The sequence below is a fragment of the Rhinichthys klamathensis genome, unplaced genomic scaffold, assembly GCF_029890125.1.
Source record: "Rhinichthys klamathensis goyatoka isolate OS25496 unplaced genomic scaffold, OSU_Roscu_1.1 h1tg000003l_1, whole genome shotgun sequence".
Taxonomy (NCBI): Eukaryota; Metazoa; Chordata; class Actinopteri; order Cypriniformes; family Leuciscidae; genus Rhinichthys; species Rhinichthys klamathensis.
Window position 1 is genome coordinate 5,931,679 of NW_026606556.1, and position 7,534 is coordinate 5,939,212.

The 7,534-nt window shown below is 39.3% G+C and overlaps 1 long non-coding RNA gene across 2 annotated transcripts; it reads right to left on the reverse strand.

Annotated features, from left to right (window-relative positions):
• Positions 1-215: 215 nt before the first annotated feature.
• Positions 216-1,652, reverse strand: LOC130084772 (uncharacterized). Of its 2 annotated transcripts, XR_008807064.1 has the most exons (5): positions 1,564-1,652; positions 959-1,002; positions 742-804; positions 437-507; positions 220-255 (listed from the first exon to the last, which is right to left on the reverse strand). It is a non-coding gene; the product is annotated as an uncharacterized LOC130084772 (long non-coding RNA). The 2 variants fall into 2 exon arrangements; XR_008807065.1 differs by lacking the exon at positions 437-507 and having other exon boundaries at positions 216-255.
• Positions 1,653-7,534: the final 5,882 nt, after the last annotated feature.

The window sequence follows — 7,534 nt, forward strand, 5'->3', positions numbered from 1 at the left end:
ATGCAGATTAATGATAAAGATATGAAACAAATTAATCATTGCCCTAAACGTTATTAAAGGAGAGGAGGAGGTTGGATGGAGAGTAGGGTAGGAGAAAAGACAGTGGGTGGAGAGGAGTGAAAGGGGGGCAGGAGGAAAGGATGATTGTCTCTTATAACACTAATTGGCTCTTACAAAGCACACAGTTTATACCCATCCTTACTACATAATGTTATTCACCTGTGTTTTCGCTGTGGTCTCAGCTGTTGCTGCAGTCTTGTTAGAGAAGAAAAACATTGTTAAACTCAATTGTAAAACTTCAACAATTGTATGCATATGGGGCAAGTAAATTACATATTACCACTAACTATCCCAACATAAAAATCCCTATAGCTCAGTTGGAGCCTTAAGTAAAATAAGTACAGAAAAATCTGAGGTATATAAGGGTTACACACACCTGTGGTGTCTCTCGAAAGCGCTCAGTCACCATGGGACTCTCTTTAAAGGGCTCGGTCTCCTCTCTGGAGTCTTAGAGAAGAAAGAAACTTAGTAAAACTCTACAACAATTCTTATTCATCCAAGCAAGCCACTATAGATTCTTATTTACAGGGGGGGCTTGGAAAACATTAAACATGTCAATAAATTCATAGCCAAACAAAAAAATCAATAAAAAAAAAATCAGCCAAACATCATAAAAATCCATATAGCTCTGTTTGAGTAACAAGTAAACTAAATAAATACAAATGCAAGGGGGTTACTCACCGGTTGCACTTCTCCAAAAGTCGAGAAGGAGACATCTAGATCCTCCACAGGACTCCTTCCAGTCTTGTTCATAGAACAAAAATATAGTCATTCTCTTCAATAAATTAAAGTGCAAATACATCAAATAATAACACTATCAATCAGCCCAACATCACAAATCTCTACAGCTCTGCTTGAGAACCAATTTTAAAAAGCAATGAAAATCAGTGGAACTTACCTTTTGAGCAATAATGGCGAGGTCACTTTTCATTTGAGGGATTTCTAGAAAGAAGTTGTATAGCCTAAAGAAAAAACAATTACAATCACTAAAGCAGAATAGCACCTAACGTTAACGTTACTATTCGAAAGACATTTCCTGCAGCTGTGAACGCACTACAACCCTCCAAAGCCCATTGATAAGGATCTGGAGAGGAAACCTGGTTGTGAACGCAATTAAAAAAAAATGTCTTTCTCCAATTTCTCCCAAATTCAAATTCCCCAGGGTTTTTTTTTCTGGAGCCGATTGACTTCTTGAGCCATTGAAGGCAGAGAAGCATCATTTATTCTCATGAACTGTATGTTCTCTAGGCCATGACTTTTGTTAACGTTAACCCTCAACGAATTCCTCTAGAAAGAGACATATAATTCTAATTTGAATCTTATCAACGGCTGACGTTATGAGCACCCACACTAACTTTACCTCAGTACAACATAGCATTTATTTTGCCAAACACGTGTTAAACTTTCAGCCCATACAATTTCTAAGTTTATACTTCTCTGCCACCACAATATCCATCTCCAGAAAAAACCCTGCTAATAAATATTATAATTAGGAATACTTACGATTGATGATAAGTAGGACATAGCGGATCTCCAACGCTGATATCGCCATTTTCACTCCCAGCCGATATCTTTCGGCGCGAATCGTCAAACGTCAGGCGGATGACGTCATCAACTACGCGGCGCTGTAGCCATGGTAGCAGCAGAGTGGAGAATTTTTTTTTTTTTTTTTTTTTTTTTTTTTTTATTACAGTTTGATATCAAGTTCTTGATACATTTCTTTTACAGATTTTCACATTTGATAAGTATAAGTTGAAACAATAATTTGGAAAAAAAGAAAAGAAAAGAAAAAGAAGAAAAGATAAAGGCCATCTCAAACATATATTAAATTCATTTAGCAGAGATACAGATCTTTGGGCTTTTCGATTTTTTTAAAAAACTTTACAGACTCAAAATGCTTGTCTTCAAATTCATTAACCATAGTGAAATGCTCAGATAGATGGGATGATGATGATGATGATGATGATGATGATGATGATGATGATGATGATGAAGATGATTACTTCAATGTATGTTCTGTTCTTTTTTTTCTTTTTCTTTTTGTTGCTACATTTAGACTGTAATGACCTTTCAGCCATATTCATATAGAAACTGCATTAAGACAACACAGAAAACATTGCATTTTGCATTGCATTTGGTGGAACGGTGAATGTGTGGATGTGTATGAGCTGTAATGTAAATCTGGAAGTGACTTGAAATTGGAAAAAGGGCTTGATTGACAAAATAAAAAAACGACAAACCATTTTGTTATTTCCTTCTTTTCCACTTTCTTCATACAAGAAAGAATTGACCTTGTAATAGCTTTCCATCTCCTCTCACTTAATTGCCATAGTTAAATTCCATAACATGCCAATTACATGTGATACCAATTTCATGTTCGCACATATACAGTTCTTGCATAATTTATTTTTTTAGTTAGTTCTAGTTATTGCCTCGATAATAGAAAATATGAGCTAGGCATCATGTATGACAGTTGCCAAAGTGAGGTATAATGACCAGATCCTGCCATGAGCTATATAGGAGTCATGTATGCACATATAGGGCTTATATGTGGATAAAAAGAAGCAATACAGGATACCTATATGCCTGTATATGCACATATATGCACCTCAATTTTGCCTGTATATGCACATATATGCACCTCAATTTTGCCTATATGTGCAATATATACGCATATATGCAGCATATATATTATCATATATGTGCATATATGCTGTATATATGAAGCATATATGTGCATATAAACTGCATATAGGTTTCATATATGCGCATATATCCTCATATAGGTTCTTTCCATGTGGGATTCAACAGTATTACTGATCTGAATGTACTGACGCTGTTGAATGAGACCTGAACTGAGCTGGACAATGACTTTTTCTTTTTTTTTGCAAAACTGCTTTATAGATTAAATTAACTAATTTAATGATTGATGATCTTTACAACAGAACCGAATCAACACTGAACTGACTTCAGCTGAACAACATCTGGAATGCATAATTTTCCCGCTATCACTGTAAAGCTGCTTTGAAACAATCTGTATTGTATAAAGCGCAATATAAATAAAGGTGACTTGACTTGACCAAACACAAGCAAATCTGCTGCACCCTCTTAGCGAACATCTTTAAAATGGTAAATGGACTGCATTTATATAGCGCTTTCACAGACCCAATGACCACCAAAGCGCTTTACATTTGCCTCACATTCACCCATTCACTCACTCATTCATACACTGACGGCGGTGTCTGCCATACAAGGCGCCATCCAGCTCGTCGGGAGCTGCCGGGGTTAGGTGTCTTGCTCATGGACACCTCAACAACTGGTCAGGTGGAACCGGGGATTGAACCACAAACCTTTCGGTTCGAAGACAACCTACATGAACCACTGAGCCACTGCCGCCCCCTAACAATCCTTTATTCTAACAATCACAGATCGCAAAAACGCTCACCATCACACGCATTTGAAACAAAATAACTTTCTGACATAAGTCCCTCTTCTCCGACTCACAGTGTATTTGTCAGTTGCAACCGCCCTGCTACAGTTTCCTGGATCTGAGGCAGATCTCTGACAGCTTGGAGTTGATCCCGGTACCAATCTGGCCCCTCCGTGCCAAAGGGAAACATGCCAGCATGGCATCTGCGGAGGGGGATCGAGCGACACTGCGACAACAGTTGGAGGCTCATGAGTGAGATAGAGGGACGGAGAAAGCGACACAGCAGTTCCTCAGCATTGCCAGAGCTGTCAAACCATTAAAAAGCCAAATGATGATGAATGAGAGAGATCAGCCTGTCGGAAAAAGCCCCCCTGGCTGTCATCAGCCAGCTACCCCACTCTCAATCCTCATTTCACTTTTGAAGGGTTTTTTCCTTTCAAATCATTCCCATCCCGATGCATCCCGATCCCCGACACACCTCCGAGATACACACTGATCTTGTTGATGATTTGGTGTCAGAAATTGAATTATTGCATACGGTGATAACAGTCACAGAAAAGAATATTCCCGTGCCTCTATCTATAGGGACGTAAAATAGCAGAAGAGATATTGAATGAATAGAGTGGGCTTATGGAAGTGGATGGGAACTGTAAATCAAAGACAGTAAATGGATAAGAGCATCCACCTACGAGTGGAACTTCACAGCGGCAGGAGTCTAAGAGCAAGCTGAGATTAAGTCGTGATGAAAAGCTAAGAGAATTTGTTTAGCTGTTTTGAACCAGAGTAGTGCCAAATCTAGTAGATATTTACTGTACATAACTCTGAGTTAGAAGGGATTCAGGGGAGCAAACCGGCTCCTTTCCAAAACCTAGCAGGCTGCCACACATAGTTAGCTGCCTTCAAAGGTAGCATCCTAACTGTCATACCTCATAAACGATTGATTTGAAGTGCTTTACAAAGGCAGAAACTCAACAAGAGAGACTCGACTTGCAATGATTTTGATAGTCTGACAGTAGCATTTTGCTAAGCTAACGACATGAAAACAACCACACGTTGCAAAGATTTTATCCTTCACAGATATATTGGATTGTGGAAATCAAAAATTGTTTTGAAGTACAGGAAAACATAGCATGACGCCACAAGATGAATGGTGTGCTGTATTAAAATAATATAGCCTAGAAACATTATAAGATTTATCGACATAAACAGTTTTAAGTGTTTGAATTTGTCATACATGTAACAGGCTGTTCAACGATTGTGCCAAATAAAAAAAATCATAGAAAAAGTAAAGACAAGAATCTTTGGAAAATGAATTATTGATAATTATTTTTCATTAAAATAATACTTTATTTTCTTTTGGCTTTAGTAAAGTTTTTCATGTTTAATATCACACAGTACACATGAGTTTTAAGGCGTACGAGACATAAGAGTTTCACATGGCTTTATAATCATAACACATTTAAAAACCTCTGCTTTAAGGGAATACTTAAAGTGGCCCTATTATGCAATTTAAAATTTTAAAGGTTCCTAATTTTGTTTTAGAGTCTCTGACAATAAGTTTACATACATCCAAGGTCAAAAAATATTTTAATTTTTTCATAATATACACTGCAGCATCAACTAATTTCTCAAAGAGTCTGGAAGCGGTTCGTTTCGAAGATTCAGTCTCTCTAAAGACTCTGCTCTGATTGGTTGCGAAACGCCCATCACCATATCTGCATTTCAGCTCCGGAGGTTTCCAAATGAGTTATGTTGTTATGTAGGAACGTAAAAGGAAGTGAGAAATTACTGATAACTGGTTTCGGCAGTTCAGAATCACTTCTTTATTTTAAGCCTGGAACACACCAAGGCGACGGCGACGAACTAGTGCTGATGAAACCCGACTGTGTTGTCGCCTCGCGTCGGGGTAAAAGCTGCACTTCAACACACCGAGAGAACTACTGCCGACTGTTAGCTAGAATGCGCATTTTGCACCTGCATGAGACAACTGACAATTGTTGAGACAACTGTCTATTTCTGCAGATATATTCGTCTATTCGTCATTCAAAAAGGGAAACCGACGCTGCAGGCTGCAGATACACATACCGTAAACCAGGGGTGCCCAATCCGGCTCCTGCCGATCGACTGTCCTGCACAGTTCATCTCCAACCCTAATCAAACACACCTGCCTTTAATTTTCAAGTGATCCTGAAGACCTTAATTGGTTGCTTCAGGTGTGTTTGATTAGGGTTGGAGATGAACTGTGCAGGACAGTCGATCGGCAGGAGCAGGATTGGGCACCCCTGCCGTAAACAATGCAGTGGGTGCTTACCGTTTTGAATATCAAGCCTGCTAAACACTTTCTTTATTCCACTCCGCTCATGTTAATATTGAAATATTCGCCAAGGAACAGCCTTCTACCTGTTCCGTTTTGACTTCTTTGCTCGCTGTTTTGCTATTATTCTCGTGCACTGATATTTCACTAAGCTGAACAGCCAATCAGAGTTCCCTCTTTCACCGGCGGCCCGACGCTGATTCAACATTTCGAATCGGCCGAAAAAAACTGCCCGACGGCCGACCGTCGGCTTGGTGTGTTCCAGGCTTTAGGAGACAATAACTTTATTAGTCATGCACGTTGACCTTTAAAACTTTGTAGAACTTTTACATTCACAAGCAGCTATATTCAACACTGCATGAAAGATAATATCTGAAAAAGCACAATAGGGGCCCTTTAATACTTTCAATATATATATTTTTTCAAAATACATCCTTGTGGAAATCCTTTCCACAACCAGGGTTTCACATGTAGCACTTTTCCAAGGTTCTTGTTTGTAAACAGTAATTTTATCTATAAGCCAATTAGGTTTTTTAATTGAAAGGCGAGACTTTCGTACACAATGCAGTTCGCTATAAGCACAGTTATTTCCTGGATCTTGATAAGCCAGCTCGGGCATTTCCGGTGAAGATGTTTTTCTATACTCGCTGCCTTCAAGATCTGCGTCGGGTCAACATTTTAATCAATTCATATTTTGATAAACCAATATCGATTCTTGTGGCATGGCAGATTGCTGTCATTCAAGCGCTGTTGAAGCTACCTTTAGAAAATGTAATATACCACCACACCAACAAGTGACTTTTCCCCGAAAGTTTTCCAGCTGGCTTATATTATTGAGCAAGTTCGTAAGAACGCTCCATGCATATAGCGGATTCCCATTCATTTTTCAACTCGTGGCTTGTCTCTTATATGTCCCGCAGCTACAGAACAGAATTGTTGAGTGATAAGGCATGGGAAAAGTACCCATGGAAAGGGAAACAATAAAAGAAAAAAAGGAAAGAAAAGAAAAGAAAAGAAACACGTTGAGAAAACAAAACATTTGGAAAAGGTCAGGATCAAAAGTGCAGTATGAAAGATCCCAGATAAAGACTGGACAGATGTTAGAAACACACAGGCAGTCATGGTGTGGCAGCCCCAACTGAGCGAGAGCAGCTTCGCCTGTGGAGACATCGATCCACGTATTGACCGAATCCCCTCGCACCTGCCTTTATCTTACTACAGCTCAGCAAGGCTCCTAGAGGAAGAGTGACCAGCGAGAGGACAAAGAGTGTACGGCAGGAAGAACAGGTCTCCAGTTATTCATCACATATCACCGCCGATGCTCTTGACATTTAGTCTTTGACTCTACATACAGATGACACTTGCTGCAAAAGATATATTCCTTTGTCATTTTCAGATAGGAAGGTGAACAAATATGGCTAGAATTTGAGTAGAATTATGCAAGATCCTTGTGCAGGTTTTGACTAGATGAAGCTAAACAGAGATGGGGATTCTCAAGGCTCTTTCACATGAATCGCATCAAGGCTTTTGATTTGACCTCCACGTGAAAAGCGTTGCAGATAGTATCACGGATGGGCAATTTGACAAGTTTACTATACAGTAGATATAGGAAGCGGGTAGCCTGAATGCCAGCCCGAACCCCGCCCACAACATTTTTTGGTCGGGAAGTTCGGTCTGGACTCGATCCATTGAGGAGTAATTATGATCGGTTCAGAATTAGTCGGGCCAAT